This window comes from Emydura macquarii, unplaced genomic scaffold (assembly GCF_026122565.2).
Source record: "Emydura macquarii macquarii isolate MOO-44397 ecotype Brisbane River unplaced genomic scaffold, CSIRO-AGI_Emac_v2 contig_3692, whole genome shotgun sequence".
Lineage (NCBI taxonomy): Eukaryota > Metazoa > Chordata > Testudines > Chelidae > Emydura > Emydura macquarii.
Window position 1 is genome coordinate 330,840 of NW_027133829.1, and position 21,123 is coordinate 351,962.

Sequence of the window (21,123 nt, forward strand, 5' to 3'; positions counted from 1 at the left end):
AAGGATCTCTGATCATTCCACTTATTTGTCTCATGACCATATTTTTTTAAGCAGGCAGCATACAGTCTTCTTGGCCTCACATTGGTTTCCCCATCATTACAGTATGGTTATGATATTTCCAAACTTGTCACTTGCCTTAGGAATCTTAAAAAGTATATACAGTTACATAATCTCAGTATTTGCCATTTTCCAGGTGTTGTCTATGGGAAATACAAAAGAATGGTGCAAATACTGAGGGAACAAGAGCTCTTAATCTTAGATTACATTGGCAGTAGAGCAGGCTGAAAAAAACAGGAAAATTTTTTTGGGGAACGATATGCTCCCATTTTTCACCAGAAACATTTGAAATTTGGGGTCTGTTGCAAAAGCTTTAAATTTCACACATGTAATACAAGCTTCACATCAAAGGTTCTCTCTTGAATTATTCTGAGCTTTCCAGAAAATCGGTAATAAAAATAACAACTCTGGTAAACCATCCCATAGCTCAGGGACTCCCGACATGTGGGACTCAATCCCTGCTGGACGACTGCCAGATTCCTGTGGATACATGCATCTCTCTTTACCGCTCTTGCTGCTGGCCCTATTTTCTCTCCCCCTTTTCTTGGTGGTGCTGGACAAGGCAGAGAGAAGCATAGCCACCACCTGAGGGTGCAATGACCAGTCACGGCAGGGTAGAAATGACCTGCTGAGGCGATCCGCCTCGTCATTCCTCACTCCTGGGAGGTGAGAGGCAGTCAAGTGGTAATTGTGCCTCATGGCAAAGTCCCACAGACATAGCTTACTTGCAGAGGGCCGAGGAGCGCGGTTACCCCCCCCCCCGGCCTGTTTATGTAAAAAATGGCTGCGGTGTTGTCCATCAGCACCTGCACCACTCTGCCTGTCAGGAATCGGAGGAACACCTTGCACACCAAGCGAATGGCCCTCAACTCTTTCACTTTGATGTGCAGGCACCTCTTCATCACTGCCCTGGAAGTCCGCCACCAGTTTAGGGAGGCTAAGACGGGTGGAGGAACTGTGATCACCCGGTCCAATGGGTGTCTGCTCGGCACATATACCGAGGCCAACCATGCCCGAAGCGGTCTGAGCCTCAGGCGAGCTAGTCCCACTACGTACGTGCAGGCCGCCATGTAGCTTAACAGCTGTAGGCAGTGCCTGGATGTTGTCATGGGGCATCGGTGCAGCTGGGAGATGATAGAGACCATCGCCTCAAAACGTGGCTGAGGCAGGAAGGCTCTGGCCTGGGAAGCGTCCAGGGTGGCCCCGATGAATTCTATACGCTGCACTGGGGTTAGTGTGGACTTCTGCTCATTTATGAGCAGTCCCAGCCTGCTGCACGTGGAGCAAGTGAGGGTCACGCTCTCCTGCACTTGGGCCCTGGACCTGCCCCATATCAGCCAATTGTCTAGGTAAGGAAAAATTTGCACACTTTCATCTCAGATGAGCAGCCACTACTGCCATGCACTTGGAGCTGAAGATAGGCCAAAGGGCAGGGCTGTAAACTAGTAGCGGAAGCTAGCCACCATGAAACGGAGAAAACGCCTGTGACTGGGGAGGATGGACACATGAAAGTATGTGTCCTTAAGGTCGAGGGTGGCATAGCAGTCTCCTGGATCCAGGGAAGGGATTATGGAGGCTAGGGAGACCATGTGAAACCTAAGTCGTTTGACATATTTGTTTAGATGATGCAGGTCTAATATGGGTCTCAGACCCCCCCCTTTGCCTTGGGGATGAGGAAGTACCTTGAATAGAACCCCTTCCCCTTTCTGCCTTGTGGGACCATTTCCACTGCTCCCAGGTTGAGGAGGGTGTCCACCTCCTGCAAGAGGAGTTGCTCGTGTGAGGGGTCCCTGAAGAGGGATGGAGCGGGAGGGTTGTTGGGGGGGTAGATGTAAACTGCAGGGCGTAGCCCCCTGAGACTATCCCAAGGACCCAACAGTGATTTTTTTGCCCATTCGGGATAGAAGTGCCTTAACCTGTTTAGGAAGGGGCGGGGCGGATCCAGGAGAACAGTCAGGGTGCCACTCTCGGTCGCACCATCAAAATTGTCTCCTCTGGTAGCCCGACCTCCTGGGGGGCCTCTGCTGGGGAGATGAGGATGAGCTGGGGGGCTGATTTCTCCTTCTAAACCCCCTATAGGGTTGAAAATGCCTGTGCGGAGGCCTTGACTGCTGCTGCGCCTGGGGCCGTGACTGATGCCTGGAAAACTGGGGCATGTACAGGCCCAGGGAGCGAAGCATGGCCCTGGAGTCCTTCACACCATACAACTTTGCATTGGTCTGGTTGGAGAATAGGGCCGACCCATCAAAGAGGAAATCCTGAGTAGACTGCTGCACCGCCTGGGACAGGCCCGAGGATTGCAGCCACGAGCACCTTCTCATACAGATGGCGGAGGCTATGGCCCTGCCCGCCGAGTCGGCAGAGTCACAGGATGTCTGGAGCACTGCCCTAGCTACTGTGGTTCTTTCCTCCATGATGATGCTAAAGTCTGCCGCCTGGTCATGGGGCAGGGCCTTAGCGAACTGCCTGAGGGAGTCCCACAGGTTGAAATTATATCTGCCCAGGAAGGCCTGATGATTGGCAATCCTGAACTGCAGGCTTGCCATGGAATAAATCTTTCTCCCAAACAAGTCCAGCTTCTTATTGTCTTTGTTCTTGGGAGTGGACCCTGGCTGACATTGCCTGTCTCACTGGTTAGCTGCGTCTACCACCAGGGTTCCCGGAGCGGGGTGAGTGAACAGATACTCAAACTCTTTGGTTGGGACATAATATTTTTCCTCGGCCACCTTTGACGTAGGGGCGACTGAGGAAGGGGCTTGCCACAGGGCCTTTACAATCTTGAGAACCCTTTGGTGGACTGGGACGGCGACTCTCGCTGAGGCAGCTGCTGCCATCACATAAAAGAGGCTATCTTCGGCCTCTTCTAACTCCTTCACCTCCAGACCCAAGTTGGAATCCACACTCTTGAGCAGCCCTTGGTGCACCCTGAAATCCTCCAGTGGCACCGAGTGGTCCTGGGAAACTGCCTCATCCGATGAGGAGGAAGAGGACTGCTGAGGTGTGTCTGCAGGTGTGCCCCCTCCCGGCAAAGGTTTGCACCTGTTGAGGGTCCGTCCATGGGGTCCAACGCCTCGTCCGAGGAGTGGTGTCTATGGGCCTTCTCCTGTGCCAGAGGCAGGGACTGCACCCCCGATGACATAATGGATTGGGGCCCCGGCCCCGTCTGGATACCCCATGGGGCCCAATAAGGCAATTGTTGCAGACATTGATCCTGAGGCCAACCCGGGGCTGACTGCGCCACAGGCTGTGACATCTTGTGGGGGCATCGGCTCGCCCGACGACTATCCCCCCTGGGAGACGCCGAGTCACTGGACCAGCAGTGCCATGTACATCCTCGGTCCCGGGTGCCATTCCGTGCCAGGGACCGCCTTCTCGTTTCTCGGTCCTTTTGAGTCCTCAGTTTAAAAGCCCTGCAGATCTTACACTTCTCTTTTCCGTGTGCTTCCCCCAAGCACTTAGGGCAGCAGTCGTGGGGGGTCGCTGAGCAGGAAGGCGTTCCTGCAGGAGGCACACGGCTTGAATCCCAGTGACCGGGGCATAGCCCGGCCGCTCGAAGTCCCCACAGAGACTTGCCTTCTCGTTAACTACTCTTAACCAACTACTTAACTAACCAAAACTAACTTAGCATAACAAACGAGTGCAAACAAGGGGGACAGTACTTACAAGGCTAGTTCCAGCAACTGTCACGGACAGAAAGAAGGAACTGAGGGGGCGTAGGGCCGGCAGCGCCTCATATACCGCGGCATGTGCACAGTGTTCCAGGGGGTGCCGGATCTGGCCCTACGGGGTCTGCTAAGGAAAAGAAAGTTCCGGGTAACCGTGCACGGAGGCGTGCACTCACCGATAGTGGAATGGCCCTGAGCAAGCACGCGAAGAACAGGTTTTCTGTCAGACAAGAGACGTTTAGCCACCTCTCTGTTTACATTAAACTGAGTATTTTCTCCTTCACAACTGGGCATCTGTCACTGGTCCAAACTGAATGCAAATGAAGGATTGTAAGACGTAATGGGTTCGCACAGGCCCCTTTCTCCCCCCTTCCTCCCGGCTCAGGTCCTCTGCACCCACTCACAGACATCGGCTTTGAGCTTTCTATTTACAACTTGTTACCCACCACCAGTTATCCACACACAGTCTGGCTTACCAGTCCCAGGGGTCTCATTGGTCAAGGGAAGCCCACCCTCCTGCTGCAGCTTTTCCCTAACAAACTTATTCTTGTTTTCACTATACCTCTATTTAAGTCCTGTTGTGTTAAGCAACGTGCTGGGCCTGAGTTGAATCTTACTCACAAGCTAGTGTGTACTGTTCCTTTGGGAACAACAGGCCTGGTAGTTCTGTGAGTGTTCACTGGATAAGGGGTGGGATGCTGCAGGGAATGCTCCAAGGAGATGGGGATGGTGCCTATCTTTACCTGTACAGAGAGTGAGAGGCCTGCACAGGCCTGAAAGGCAGTGCTTGTACTGCCAGAGGTGGGCGGCTTTCATGAGCTGATTCACAGCAGGCACAGACCAGACAGCATCACACTAAGGGCAGGTGGGGGTGAGGCACCTCCCAACTCTGGGTACCACCAGGGCGTGTCACAGTGTGTGAACTGAGAAGACAGGCCCCCTTGCCATCATGGATAATTATGGAATAACCTACCCATAGGGGAAACTCCTTCCTAATCCAATCAGTAAGTGGTTGGCTTATGTGCTGAAGCATGAGACTTTATAGATCTAATTATTTTATCCTGTCCAATGTAATTGCAGATCTTCATGTTACACATATAAATGTCTAACCAATCTGTAAACTTCTACACTGCTCTGGGCTTCAATGATATCATGTGACAATGAGTTCCATCGGGCTAATGTGCATTCCAAATAGCAGGTTTAAGTGTATTGCCTTTCAGTTTTATTGGTCTCTCTTTTTTTTTTTTTGCATATAGAAATCTTTCGAGGCCTCTAGTAGTTTTCTTCAGCCATTTCCTCACCACATCTATTTTTGCTCTGCATTTTCTGAGACGGGGGAACCAGAACGGAATGCAGTACACCAGGGGAGCGTGTGCTGTCAATTTCCTGACAGCATCAGACTATGTTTCGCGTTATTGTCTTTCCCAGTCTTTATTATACATCCTAACATTAAAGACCTGATTCTTATTTAAATTAAGGCTGCTTTATACCTCTCAGGCAATGTAATAGGGCCCTGAAGTGGCTGTCACTACAGTAACATCCACTTTAAAGCCTGTTTCCACTGCCACAGTGGTGTCAAGTGGCCTTCCTGTAGATGAGAACCAGGCCCTACATCTGCACATTGAGCTACTACGATCTTTTGCCTGAGTGGTTACAGTTCAATTAGAAACCACTAGGATGTATGAATAGCAGTTCAAATCATTCTTGTCAATGTACAATTCCTTTAATGTTTTTCACAATGAAAAGCTGCCAGCATGATGCCCCTTTACTTAAGCCTGATCTACCCACAGGTATTGACATAGAAATCACCTCTCCTAAGTGACCTAGGTATACTAACTGAAATAATTATACCAGTACAATTGTGGGTGTGGAGGCACCTCTACCAATATAAAGGTACTGTGTACCAGTATGACTTCTTTCCCCCCATACAGAAATATGCTATGCTGCTACAAGCACCTTTAAACCACCATCACTATGTCCCCACTTGGGTGTAATATCTAGAGTTGTTCAGAAATTTTTCAGTTCAACAAGTGTTTCATTGGCGAATGCCAATTCAGCCAAACTGAACAGTTTCACAGCACAGGACTGTGTACAATGAGTTTTTTTGACTCCAGGACATTTTGAAAAAAATGCTTTGAAGTTCCTTTATGAAATGACTTTTCGTTTAGAAATTAAAGCGCATTATGGTTAAAAAATATGAATAACTAAAAAAGCCATAATCAAAATGAAACCTTTTGCTTGACCTGTGCCAAATCACAAGTCAGTCACAGTGTGAAGAATAAGGGCTTGTCTTCACATACAGCACTGTACTGGTGCTTTAGTGAAGCCACCCCTACGCTGACAGGAGAGCGTCTCTTGTCAGCCAAGAGGCGGTGGTTATGTGAGTGGGAGAAGTTCTCCCGCTGACATAGCGCTGTCTACATGGGGGTTAGGTGGATTTTTCACACCCCTGAGTGCTGTAGTTATATAGAGCTGTAGTGTAGGCCTGGCCTATGTGAAGACCTTCCTATGCCGACGGGAGAGCTTTTCGCAGGGGCATAGTTAATCCACCTTCCCGAGAGGCAGTAGTTATGTGATTGGGAGGAGCTCTCCCGCCAACATAGCGCTGTCTACATGGGAGTTAGGTTGGTATAACTACAATCCTCAGGGGTGTGGATTTTTCACACACTCCCCACGTGACATACTGAGATGTGTGTGTAGTGTAGCCCTGGCCTTAGACACCAGGGTCCTCATGCCCAGTCTTGCACTCAGATCGCAAGACCATCTTTCCTCCCTTTGACGAGCTGTATACTGTTTCTTTAAATCTTTAATGGAAAGAGGCAAAAAAGGGGCGAGAAACAGGCTAGGCAAAACTTGGCAGTTAGAGAAAGTAATTTTAGGGATAATACTGTTTTCCTTACCCTAACAAAATTCTTTGTTCGGTATTGGAAGAAAGTGCTTCTTTCTACCATCCTTTTATCATTGCCACATAACACTCCCCATTTCACATAGCGTCTGACAATTAGGCATCTCATACTTTCCTTGAGAATACCTTGTCACAGAGGATACGGATCCTATCACTTTTTCCTTGTTCTAGGGACAGGTGTCTGCTCTGGTTGTCAGATCTAGCAAATGAATGATTTTCTTTCAGCCATGATAGCTATGCTCCCTAGACAAATCTGACCATGATCTACAGATATCTGCTTTAGAAGATTGACACAAACCTTGAAAAATGGTGCACATATCCCTTGACAAGCACATCCTCGCTGCAAAGCAGTGACATAAAATAGGACAGAAATGATCTTGGTCATTCCATCATTTTAACTTCTGATGGAAAAAGCTTTTATCAAACATGATCATGAGATGAGGAAGGCTTGAGGCAGAGTTGAAACAAAACAAAACAGTATACTGCAAAATGATTTTTAACATTATTTTTGGCTTCTGCATTGTTTGTAATTTCCTAGGAGAACTTTTGTTCCTTGACATCTAGCACATATTGGATGTTTCTCCGATGGTACACTGATGCTGGAATTAACATCTGTTTGTCACAACTTCTGCCGCCTCAGCTTCAGCGCAAATCAGGGAAAGGTGTTTTCTGTGAGGCTGCTGATGCAGATGCACCAGGGTAGGACAAAACATTAAGCCAAATCCTACCATGCTGTTCGTCAGGCAGGGAATCTGGCCAGAGCCCCACAGCACAGTTGGGCTCTGTTCTTGCAGAACACTAATTAGATACAGTGGGAGCAGCTTCCCCTTGTCAGCAGTCCTGGGCCCCCGCTCCAATCACCCAACTCCACTCCTGTGGTGGAGTGTGTTACTCTGCCCCTGCCAAAGATAACAGTGATGTTTCAGGCAGGGAGGCAGTGTCTCCTTCAACATTGGTAAGGGCTTGCTGGCACAGGAGATAAGGAGGAATCAGGAGAAGCAGAGAGCCAGTGGAGAGGGCAGGTGCTAATTTGCATTAACTCCATTCTGGACCTCCACAGCCGATCAGCTGCCCTGAGTGCCAAACCACAACTGCCTGAGTGGTCAGAGTTGTAAACAGCTTTCCTTTGTTCTGTCCCCCTGAGCACTTGGCCCATGGCATGTGTTCAGGTCCAAGATCCTAAATATTGGAATTGTGCGTTCTCCTGCCTCATTTTACAATTTCGATTTTTATTTCTTGCTGATGATCTTAAATGGTGCCTAAGCCCTTCATCCTGCCGCAATCTTGACAGGCAGAGCGCCTTGTGAGATCAGTGCCTACATGTGGAGAGGGCTTCATAATGAATAGCTGCACCACTCCATCACAGAGAACACTGACACGTGATATAAAGGCCTTTCCACTATAAGAATGACATTCACAACATTGACACTGCCTGATGCATAACCTCCCCCCACAGCCCTCCTACCCACTCAAAAAATAAAAAAGGAAATTAACGTCATTTTAAAAAGTCAAAGCCAAAATCCCTAGCCCATGCCAAGTTGTTACTCTGAAAAGGGTGAAGTGCTAGGGACTCCATGATATCCACTAGAGACTCACAACTGCTTTTTACGTGTGAGCTGCACAAATACTAGGATGATGGGTGGCAAGATTGATCTTTCTAAATTAGCTAAGACAGTAGACAATTAACCAGGGCTAAACAAATGTACCCCAGCCCATGAGTATTTATTATTAATGACCCATCTATCTCTTCGTCCATTCTCCTAATGCCTTCCCAGCTATACCACACACACACACGCGCACATTATAAATGGGAACACGCACGTCTAGTCTGAAAGGTCATTTTAAACTATATTTAAGTTAATTTCTTATCTCTGTTGAACTAGCCCGACTTTAATTCTAATGACTTTATATAGGGCTGCATAAAGTTCACACGCTGGATAGTGTTTTTTAAATACTTTAATTGTTACTCTGCCACTTGGAACAGAAGATAACATGATTCTTTCAGCTTTAAGAGATCTCCAACAGCTTTTAGTTTAGCATATTAATAAGATACACATAATGTACGTGGGCTTTGATTCTCTGCTGCCTTGCGTTTATACGGGGTAAAAAAGTGGTAGGCGCTTATGCCCATTTTAAATGGGTGAAAATGGCTACACGAGATGTAAGGGAGGGGAGAATCAGGCCTGTAAAGTTTTGCATTTTGGAAAATTATGCCTCTCATACAGATTTTTATTTTCGCATTTTTTACTGCCACTGAAATGCTGCAAATGGGGTCCAGTCTTATAAGTTGCCCATGCTTGGTGTCAGGTACTCTCTGTCACAGATCCACTCAGGCGCCCCTTCTCCCCCGCCCCCATCCTCTCACCAGACTGCTGTGTGGAGAATCAAGGTCTTTGGATCCCTGGGTGTTCTCAGTGTGCCTGGGGCTCAGCAGGGTCTCGTCCCCCCCACTTGGCCTCTCTGGGCACCGACTCAGTTTGCTCCCCCTTCTCAGAAACGGAGCCCCTCAACCCACCTGCCTTAGGCCCCTCCCCACCCCCCAAGACACCGCCAGTATCCTAAACGCACCCTGTTCCAGAACTCCACCCCAAGCTTTGAGCCTCTCTCTCTCTCAGAGGGACATGGTAACTGTGACGTATTTTCCACACAGACAGCGATACACTGCCCAAAGTCTAGCACAATTGCTCTTTTACACTTAACATATTCACCATAAGGTACAGACGGTACAAAATAAACCCTACATGTCTTTCCCTGCCTCACCACTCCAGAATATTCTGTGGGTAGGGGTTAGGGCTGTCTGGAGACACCCAGATACCTTCTGTTCCAGTGCATTCTTTGCGTGCCAAAACATATAGTCTTATCCCCAAGCTCCTGTGACCTTCTTTCCTCCTTCCTGCCCATAACTTCCTGGGTGTCGCCCTCCTTCAAGTTCCTCCTGAAAGTCCTTAATTACCCCCGTGGTTGGTCAGCTGGCTTCTTTTGCTCTGCGTTTGGTAAGGTTCCACTGTCTCTGCTTCCCCCTTTTCTTCAGGTAAGAGGAAGAAGCACCTTCTCCCTGCTGAGCAAACCCACTTGACATCTCCCTTGTCCATTCAACGCAGCATTGTTATTGCTATGTTTTGCCCATTGTCGCTGGTCCAGGGAAGACATGCTTTCAGGCTGGTAGGATATGACGGTTTCAGCTATAGAAGGGCATTCATAATGCAGTAATTTTCATAAAAGCAACTCCATAATATTAACCAGAATTCATGAGTGGTATAGGCTGGTCCCCAAAATTATCACACCGAAATGGGCTTTAATCAGAGCTACGCGTGCACCGCCTGTGGCAGAATACGCTTAGCTTCTCTCAGGCCTGGGTCCATTGTGGGGAAGGTGAACTATCTACTGTTTATTCCAAAGACTCATCAAGCTATATCTATGCATACATATTGATTGTGATGGCCTGAAGCACTGCATGATGGGAATTATTAAGCTACTTTTGCTGATTAGATAAAGTGCTCTGCGTGGCTAGCAAGATAAATATTTCAGACATCCTCCGAGGCTCCTATTAGAACTGTGCCAAACATGTGAAACAAAACCTGAAGCTATACAAAACTCAATCTTATGTGTTTCATTATTAACTCAGAAACCTGACATGGCTCATCGTAATGTTCGTCAAGGCTCACTAATAGGGTGGGTATATTTACAGGGGTGACTGTTTGTCACCAGCTTGTTTCTCATTCCTTTCCCACACTGTGATGGGGAACATGTACCTTTCTCGTCACAAGGGAGGAAGATGTCAGCAAGTCTGGGGGATACCACTGTTGCTCTTTGTGGTAGACCCCTTTCAGTAGCTCCATCTCTTCCACAGAGGTTAGATAGGCCCAGAGGAAAGGGTTGTCCCTGGAACTGGGCCAGGCCTCATTAAGAAATTAGGACTTTAAAATGGAAGTGTTTGGACTAGGAGAGGCCACTAGGTTACAAGGAGAAACGTACTTTGTCCAGACCTCTGGGTTGAGAAAACAGAACATAGGGGCACGAAGGACAGAGCCTCCTGGCCTGAGTCTCCTCTCACCGATATTTTACACCTTGTAATTCCATGGGCATCAGTGGAGTCACCCCAGATTTACACTAGAATGAGAGGCGAATTAGGTCTTAGGGATGAGGGAGGAAGCGAGTAGTAGTCGGTGTGGTGTGTCCTGGAGAGATGCATTAATTGTGAGCTACCCTCTTGAATGCTTTGGAAATAATTGTGTTTCATGCCTGGCTGTGTGAATTCTGAAGTGATTCTGCTGGCGCTGCCAATTCAAGGATACACATTTGAGGTCTCATATTTTTACCACTGGATCAAAATCTCCTGGATTTCACACATTTGAAATTTTGCACAGAACTGTAAATGCTCTCTTTGGCAATTTTGCTTTGTGAGGAGGAGACAGAAAGGGTTGAAGCATCAAAGAGAAAGCCACGTACACATTTAAAATAGCCTCACCAAAGCACTATGGTGCTTCCAAAAGCTTGGCTGACCAGTGCCTCCAGTCTTCCTTGCTGTTTGTTAGTTCGTTATCTCCTCTTACTGTTCCCTATTTCAATTTAGACTATAAGTACGACTGGAGATGAATCATACGTTTATATGGAGCATGTTTGATAGCTTAGTAATAATGATCCTCACAGTCACTAGAAACCCAGGGAATTCAGACGTAAGGTTACACTTAAAAGACACTTCAAATATTTCAAAATATGGAAATGCACAGCTAGGACACTCAAAATTAAGCCTTAACATATACCCTATAGCTTGCCTCCTACCTCCCCCTCTTTGTTCGAATCATACCTACTTTGTAAGGTATATTTCTTTTTTGATCAGGAACTTTTTCTAAAATCTTTAAAATGCCGGCAGTAATAGATGCAGGACATAGCACATATGGAAAAACTACTGTATCTGTACCAATTATTGGTGCACCACCAAGCTCCTCCTGGCATAATTGACATCATATATTCTTGTCTTCAGTACAGAGTGTGATGCTCCATCACCACGCTAATCTTTGCTCTTTTCAGTAAGCAAAGGCTATCATTTCCTGATCGGTGCCTAGGAGGTTTGTTTATGAAGATATACACAGCTCTGTGGCTAATAACATTTGTGTAATTGGTGGTACATGAAATCTCAAAGGGAAAGATAGCCATCAGTCTATTTGTCTGATCAGGAATTTGTAGACTACAGTCTATTTGTTTCTGGGGCCTTTGTATGATCATAAAGAGGATTGGAGTTGGCAAGCCCCTAGTGTATTATTTAGAGTAAGTCACTGATGACATGAACCTGTTTGTTATGAACGGACAAGCATCTCAGAAGTTCTGATTTTTTCTAGAGATATTTAAAACTGCACTCATCTTCATGGTGTTTGCATGCCCTTCTCAGAATACCACTATACAGGCAGCAGTAAGGTGGACTGAATGTCTTAACTATGAATTTCCACATTTTCAAATGTTTGTAGTTCTTGTAGATTTAACCTTACCGCTGAATTTCCTGGGTTTTCTGATAACTCACTTGTGAGCTTTCTTTTCCTGCTGATACAAAATCTCATCCTTAACTCAGCTTAAAAGCTTTTTTGTCTGGGACTTTCCTTAGCTGTGTGGTGGGTTCCCCCCCCCGATTTTTAAGGCAATGTTTTATGCATTAGCAGGTAGAGCATGGTGGGACAGGGGCACAAGAAAACTCAGGCGTTTAGAAGCTTCATATTACCCAGGCTCTTCAGCCTCCATAAATAAGCTGGAATCCGCACAAATTCCATGACTTGATATCTAGTCTCCCTTAAAATATTAGCTTCCTGAAGGCCTTGTAAAAGCCGTAGGGTCTGTCACATGTCTCAACGGATCAAGAAGAAATATGGGCCCAATGTGGACTCTAATAAAGTCCAGAGCAGCTGCCGTTTTTGATAAAATCTACAGGGAGGCAAGTCTGGGACTGGGATCAGGAGTCAAGTCCCCTCCCCAATACATATTCAGTCAATGTCAAATAAGTGCCATCCTCCCCCTGGAGGGATGATGCAGACACTGCCAAGAATGATCTTGAGCGGATCACTGCAGACTATGTGGCTCTGGGAAAAGAGATAAAGGAGTTTGAAGCGCAAGTGGTGTTCTCATCCATCCTCCCTGTTCAGGGAAAAGGCCCAGGTAGGGACCATCGCATTGTGGAAGTAAATGCGTGGTTACGCAGGTGGTGTCGAAGAGAGGGCTTTGGATTCTTCGATCATGGGATGTTGTTTCAGGAAGAAGGACTACTAGGAAGAGACGGGATTCATCTAACGAAGACAGGGAAGAGTATCTTCGCAGACAGGCTGGCTAACCTAGTGAGGAGGGCTTTAAACTAGTTTTGACGGGGGACGGGGACCTAAGCCCGAAGGTTAGTGGGGAAGAGGGACACCACAAGGAAGCAGAAGGAGGAGGGGGCAGCAGGGGAGGCCTCCCGATTCATACTGGGAAAGTAGGCCAGTCGGCTACTTATCTCAAGTGCCTGTACACAAATGCAAGAAGCCTGGGAAACAAGCAAGAGGAACTGGAAGTCCTGGCACAGTCAAGAAACTACGACATGATTGGAATAACTGAGACTTGGTGGAATAACTCTCACGATTGGAGCGCTGTCATGGATGGGTATAAACTGTTCAGGAAGGACAGGCAGGGGCGAAAGGGGGAGGAGTTGCACTGTATGTAAGAGAGCACTATGACTGCTCTGAGCTCCAGTATGAAACTGGAGATAAGTCAGTTGAGTGTCTCTGGGTTAAGCTTAGAAGCAAGAACAATAAGCGTGATGTCGTGGTGGGTGTCTGTTACAGACCACCAGACCAGGAGGATGAGGTAGATGAGGCTTTCTTTACTCAACTGGGGAAAGTTTCCAGTTCACAGGGCCTGATTCTCATGGGAGACTTCAATCACCCTGACATCTGCTGGAAGAGCAATACAGCAGAGCACAAACAATCCAGGAAGTTTTTGGAGAGTGTCGCTGACAATTTCCTGGTGCAAGTGCTGGAGCAACCAACTAGGGGCCGTGCTTCTCTTGACCTGCTGCTCACAAACAGGGAAGATTTGGTAGGGGAAGTAGAAGTGGGTGGCAACCTAGGCAGCAGTGACCATGAGATGGTCGAGTTCAGGATCCTGATGAAAGGAAGAAAGGGGAACAGCAGGATACGGACCATGGACTTCAGAAAAGCGGACTTTGATTCCCTCAGGGAACTGATGGGCAGGATTCCCTGGGAGGCTAATATGAGGGGGAAAGGAACCCAAGAGAGCTGGCTGTATTTTAAAGAAACCTTATTGAGGGCACAAGAGCAAACCATCCCGATGTGCAGAAAGAATAGCAAATATGGTAGGCGTCCAGCTTGGCTTAACAAAGATGTCCTTGGCGAACTTAAACGCAAAAAAGAAGCTTACAAGAAGTGGAAGCTTGGTCAGATGACTAGGGAGGATTATATAAACACTGCTCGAACGTGCAGGAATGAAATGAGGAAGGCCAAAGCACAATTGGAGTTGCAGCTAGCAAGGGACGTGAAGGGGAACAAAAAGGGTTTCTACAGGCATGTTGCCAACAAGAGGAAGATTCGGGAAAGTGTAGGCCCCTTAAAGAAAGAGGGAGGCGACCTAGTGACGGAGGATGTGGAGAAAGCTGAGGTACTCAATGCCTTTTTTGCCTCTGTCTTCACAGACAAGATCAGCACCCAGACTGCTGTACTGGGTGGCACAGAATGGGAAGGAGGCAAACATCCCGCAGTGCTGAAGGAACAGGTTCAAGACTATTTAGAAGGATTGGACATTCATAAGTCCATGGGGCCGGATGCAATGCACCCGAGGGTGCTGAGGGAGTTGGCTGAGGTGATTTCAGAGCCATTGGCTATTATCTTTGAAAGCTCGTGGCAACAGGGGAGGTCCCTGACGACTGGAAAAAAGCAAATATAGTGCCCATCTTCAAAAAAGGGAGGAAAGAGGATCCGGGGAACTACAGACCGGTCAGCCTCACCTCAATCCCTGGAAAGATCATGGAGCAGGTCCTTAAGGAATCCATTTTAAGGCACTTGGAAGAGAGGAAGGTGATCAGGAACAGTCAACACGGATTCACCAAGGGAAAGTCATGCCTGACCAACCTGATTGCTTTCTATGATGAGGTGACTGGTTCTGTGGATGTGGGGAAGGCGGTGGATGTGATATACCTTGACTTTAGCAAAGCTTTTGATACGGTTTCTCACAGTATTCTTATCAGCAAGTTAAAGAAGTATGGGTTGGATGAATGGACTATAAAATGGATAGTGAACTGGCTAGAGCATAGGGCTCAACGAGTAGTGATCAATGGCTCCATGTCTAGCTGGCAACCGGTCACAAGCGGAGTTCCCCAGGGGTCGGTCCTGGGGCCGGTTTTGTTCAACATCTTTATTAATGATCTGGAGGATGGGGTAGATTGCACCCTCAGCAAGTTTGCGGACGACACTAAGCTGGGGGGAGTGGTAGATACCCTGGAGGGTAGGGATAGGATACAGAGTGACCTAAACAAACTGGAGGATTGGGCCAAAAGAAATCTAATGAGGTTCAACAAAGAAAAGTGCAGAGTCCTCCACTTAGGAAGAAAGAATCCCATGCACAGCTATAGACTGGGGACCGACGAACTGGGCAGCAGCTCTGCAGAAAAGGACCTGGGGGTAACAGTGGATAAAAAGCTGGATATGAGTCAGCAGTGTGCCCTGGTTGGCAAGAAGGCCAATGGCATATTGGGCTGCATTAGGAGGGGCATTGCTAGCAGGTCACGGGAAGTGATTATTCCCCTCTATTCGGCATTGGTGAGGCCGCATTTAGAATATTGTGTCCAGTTTTGGGCCCCCCAATACAAAAAGGATGTGGACAAGTTGGAGAGAGTCCAGCGGAGGGCAACAAAAATGATTAGGGGGCTGGAGCACAGGACTTATGAGGAGAGGCTGAGGGAACTGGGCTTGTTTAGTCTGCAAAAGAGAAGAGTGAGGGGGATTTGATAGCGGCCTTTAACTACCTGAAAGGGGGTTCTAGGGAGGATGGGGCTAGGCTGTTCTCGGTGGTGGCAGATGACAGAACAAGGAGCAACGGTCTCAAGTTGCAGGGGGAGGTCTAGGTTGGACATTAGGAAAAAGTTTTTTACTAGGAGGGTGGTGAAGCACTGGAATGGGTTACCTAGGGAGGTGGTGGAATCTCCATCCTTAGAGGTTTTTAAGCTGCGGCTTGACAAAGCCCTGGTTGGGATGATATAGCAGAGGTTAGTCCTGCTTTGAGCAGGGGGTTGGACTAGATGACCTCCTGAGGTCCCTTCCAACTCTAATATTCTATGATTCTATGATTCTATGTCCCTTAAGGGGAATGTGTATGAAAATCATGCCCCATGATAGTACTGTGTGAAAAGCTGATCTCTAGTCCCCTGCATGGGAGCATGTGGTGTTTCTATTGCCACCTGACTGCCCCATGCAGCGGGTGATATTGCTAGCAAACATTCTGCAGCTGCTGCTGGCTCCCCGAGGGAGGGCAATGAAGATTTTCCCACCACATGCCCTCTGCAGAGGAGGGGCTCTGAAGCTATCACTGCTTTGAGAAGCAGCTCCGCAGCACAAGGGTGCAGTTACATGTGGTGTACATCCTTCTCCCTCCCTCAACCCCCCATGCTTCTAGCTCTGAATGCTAAAATCACTTGCGTACTAATCACTCATTATTATAATGAATGAGCCTGTAATGAAGATGCCAATGGGTGAAATCCTGGCCCCTTTGAAGTCAGTGGGAAAACTCCCATTGGCTTCATTGGGGCTAGGATAGAACCCCGTATCTTATATTTGCTGTTATACTAAGGTGGGGGGTAATGTTTTAATGTAGTAGTGAAATGTTTGAAATTTAACTGGAGGTACATGGAAAATCTGCCTGGGGAGCAAATTCACCTTTTATTAAAACAAAGCGTGCTTGCCAAAACTGCCAGGCTCATCAGAAGCTTGATTAAAGGCAATGGGGAATTTACAAATCAGGGAAAGAGCAGAGCACTGAAAAAATAAAAAGTGCTGGATCAGTTAAAAGTAGCTCAAGAGAAGCCTGAAGGGTCTGAGGCTGGTCATTATAGATGCAAGAGCTGGAGTGCCTCAAGGAGAAGATGTCATGTGGGAATGGCAATAAAGAAACCTTCAGGGAGTCATCGCACCCCTCTGGCTAATCACACAGAGCACTGCCAACTGTAAAAGTGCATATAGCATCTACATAGAGCAGGAACATTGATATGGATCCAAGAAAAAAAAAGTGCCACATAGTGTCCCCTTAACTCAGAGCTAATGCACAGGAGCTTCAGAGTGAATTAAAATGAATTTAGGCCCTGTCTACACTAAGGAAATGGGCCCTGGTGTAACTATGGGACATACTGCAGTAAACTGGTGTAATCCGTGCTTTGCACCTTTACGGCATTAGGGGCTTGCACTGTAGCATTAGCTGTATTGTATGAGTATTCCTATGGAAGAGTCTTGGGAAACAATGTTCAATGATGGCTCATTCTCTTTGCAGTGATATGACACTGACAACACACGAGGATCTAAAAGTGACGTCTTTGAGGCTGATTAGACAGCAGGAATGTGCACCTGACTCGGGAATGAGAGGAGGACAACAAACTGACTTATCTTCACTAGTGTTTGCAGTGTTGATGTAGCTGTGTCAGTCCCAGAATGTGAGAGAGGCAAAGTGGGTGAGGTAATATCTTTTACTGGACCAACTTCTGCTGGTGGAAGGGACAAGCTTTTGAGCTTCATAGAGCACTTGCTCAGCTCTGGGGAAGGTAACTACAGTGTTTGAGTTAAATACAAGCTGGGACAGATAGTTACTTACAATGAAGTGGGCACTTAACATCTCTGTAGTCATAGGACAAAGGAGGGTCGTAGGCAGCATGGTGTGTTACAAATTGTTGTAATGAGCCATAAAACCACTGTCCCTGTTAAGTCCATGATTTTTGACATCCAGCAGAGTTATGACTTTAAGTTCTCAGGCTCATCTTTTGAAGAGGCTGTGCAGATTTCTTTAAGGATGAGGGCTGTGAGGTCAGCTATGCAGTGATTGCTTTGGGAAAAGTGTCCGCCCACAGCTCATAGGATGTTTTTGTCTTTTATCATTTTTTCCGTGGGAGTTAATCACTGTGCTCTCCAATGGCTTGGTTTCACCCTCGTTGTTTTGGGAGCGTCTGATGCACCAAATGAGATACACCATGTGTTGTAATAGGCATGTGTAGGACCAAAGGATCTTGCAAACTCTGCTGTGTGGGGCATAGATCATCGTAGCAGTGGAGATATGTCTGTAGATTTTTCATCTGTTATTCTAGCAGGGTCTGGTGCTGCATTGAGTTGTTGTGTCCTGGTCTGAAGAGAACGTGCTTCTGATGATAAGCTTGGCAAAGTTGGGGAGTTGTTTGAAAGTCAGAATAGGAGTTTGGGGAAAGATTTCCTTCAGCATTTCTTCTTTGTCTTCACTAGGATTTTACTTTGAGTTAGTTACTTTGAGTTAAGAACAAACCTTTTTTTCCAGTGAAGACAAGACTCTGGAAGGTTCTGGAAGCTCTGGCAGCAGGGGCTTCCTTCCCATTGCACTAGAAAAAGAAAGCAATGAACTCACAATTATATTTTGCAGTTATTTTGTATCTGTGTGTGTAGCTACATGGGTAAGAGGTAACAAACCCTCTTTGCCCTGCAGAGCCCCCAACAGACAGAATTTGTGCTACTTTTCCCCTTCTCCCATCCACCCTTCTCTGTGTCTGGCATGAGCAGTGAGTCAAAAAGATGCCTCAGATTCCAATGACTAAATTAAATGCAGTAATCTGATCAGGATGAACTGCCAGATGAGTCATCTCCTGCCGCATCAATCCCAGTGCCACCTGCCCTGTGCCTCTTTGCTTTCCTGGTCTGGTGTTCAGTTTCTGAGATAACATGAGATGGACGTGATAAGGGAGGAGATAAGGTTAAAATGTCACTGTGATTTAGATAGAGGGACTTTGAAGCACAAGAAGTTGCAAGAAGTGATATTTGTGTGGGGTCGGTCCCTTGCTTTCTTTCAGTGGGTGATGCTAGAAGAACTACTTTAAAGTTTTTCCTTGCATCATCTTCTAATTGTCATGTCAGTATTTACTATTTGTTTTCTGGGCACCTACAATGTGCTCAACACCATACAGAACACAGAAAAGGGACAATTCCTGACCCAAGCAACTTGTAGTAATGCAAACAAATAATACAAATGTGTATCAGGTGACCAGATGATGCACTGAGCACAGGGCAGTGCAAAATTGATCATTCTTATTAAAATGATGACGTTGTTGAATTTGGCCAATTACAGTCCATAAGTGACACAAAAGTAGCGTGTTTTAGAGATGGATCTGAAAAAGGACACCATAATTGTCTTCTGATCTTTCTGACCTTTCATGTTGTGGCACTTTGTATGTCTATGAATCTTGGTTTTCATAACAATTCTTATCACTGTAGTATCTGAGAATCTAATCCATGCATTTCCCCTTTTTGATCCAATGTCAGACAATTATGCACATGCAAGGAGAATTTTAAAAAGAGCTCATCTCCTATTTAGGTATTTAAAAATCTGGTCCTTATTGAGAAGTGCTCAGCACCTAACATGTTGAGGTATTCTGAAAATTTGACCACTTATTTTGATGCTAAATGGGAGCCAAGAACTTTTAAAAACCTAACCTCAACTGATGGCTCCTTCCTGCCAATAAAGAGGAATGAACTAATTCTTCATGAAGGCCCACTGCAGCATTAAATGTCACTATTTAAAATGAAAGCTTTCCTAATGGTACCTTACATATTAGATCAGCAAAACTGACCCACTAAATCTTCAGCCCTTTCCCCAAATCTAAGTAGGTCGTTCTTGCAGAGACCTTCCTCCAGGATCCTCCTCTCTGGGGCTCATTACCTTTTCTTCTCCACCTCGCAAAACAGATGCTCCATTCTTCTTTCCTGCATAGACCCTTTCTCCCATCCCCTGTCTACAGTGTGCTTCTCGATCCCACCCACCACACACACATTTTTCACTGGCTCCCTGCTGCATCAGGCTGAGATTCCAAGGACTTTTAGGCAAAAAAGCACTTGTCCTCAGTAAACGGCATTGAAGTACTAAGGATTAATAGTCTTGGGTATCTTGAGACAGCATTTCCTGCACCTCCCCCTAAACTGAAGATAAGTATACTTGTTCTGGTTCCCTGGAGCCCCGAACATGTGAACCATGTCCTGTCTATAAATATTGTCTCCCTTTTCCTCTTAAAAATGGGCCAATTCCCAGCTAAGATATGGCTGCCAAAAAACATGTTCCTTCTGACCAGGCAGCTGGGTTCTCTCTCCATACGCACCTGATCCATACGCAGCCTGCTCTTCTTCAGGTTCCATGGCAAGAAATCTCCACCACCAGTTGTTACTGCAGACCCAACCTTTCTGGGGCTATGGGAAAGGGCCAGACCTGGGAGGGAAGGAACTCACACCTAGAAGGTTTGATGCAGGAAAGGGTTGGTTCCCAGTGGAGGTAGGAAGAAGCAGGACAGGGCAGCAATCTTAATCTCTTCTCCAACAGGGACCTTCCCTCCTCAGTGTTACAGTGACCTAGGGAAAAACCCTGGAAAATAGCCATTCTCCAATTGGGAAATTGCCAGCTTCTTACGGGTTTATCCACCTTTGGTATTGGGAGGGTAAATCTAACACAACTGTTTTCAGAAATGTGCTCGCTATTAGTAAATTTCCTGGTGACAACATAAAGAAAATCGAAACCCAGACATCACAGCTTGGGTTACGCTAGTTATGCATATTTAATGAAAGGGAAAACATACTCTACCAAAATATGGGTGTCCAGGGAAACTGCATGTCTAGCATTTTTATATTAAAATTACATTAATTTTTACATTTGACTCTTTTGTCTAAGAGTTTTGGTGTTAACTGTTGACTGTCAAACCTTCATAAACCAAAGATATCTACAATGGCTATATATTATTTTCATGTCCCCTAGACAATCTGAGTGTTACACAGCACTGAAGCATGTCACTTAGCACATACAGTTCATGCACCAGACTTACTATAAAGTTCCATCTGCACTAGACAAACAAGGATTGCAATAAACCATTGACCAGGATGGCTTGACCCTGTAATGCCTGAACAACTGGCATCCAAAACCAACAGCTGTCCGAGGCTGTTTTAGATGTGATGCATAAACTGTAATGTTTTGAACAGGTCAAGTTGAACACATGAAGAGTGCAATGGCAATGGGGTTCCACAGCATCTGTTCAGCAGATCCTTCTAACTAGACCTATGCACATAACTGATTTTCTGATGCATTGGCTGTCCCAAAAAAAAATTAAAAAAAAAAGTTTTGGGTCAACCCAAAATGAAAAATTCTCAGTGAACTGAAAAGTAAAAAAATGTGCTAGCCTGAAACAAAACACAGCATTTTGTTTGATCCTATCTTTTACATTTTAAATTTTTAAAATAAAATCGAAAAATGTTTCAAAACAAA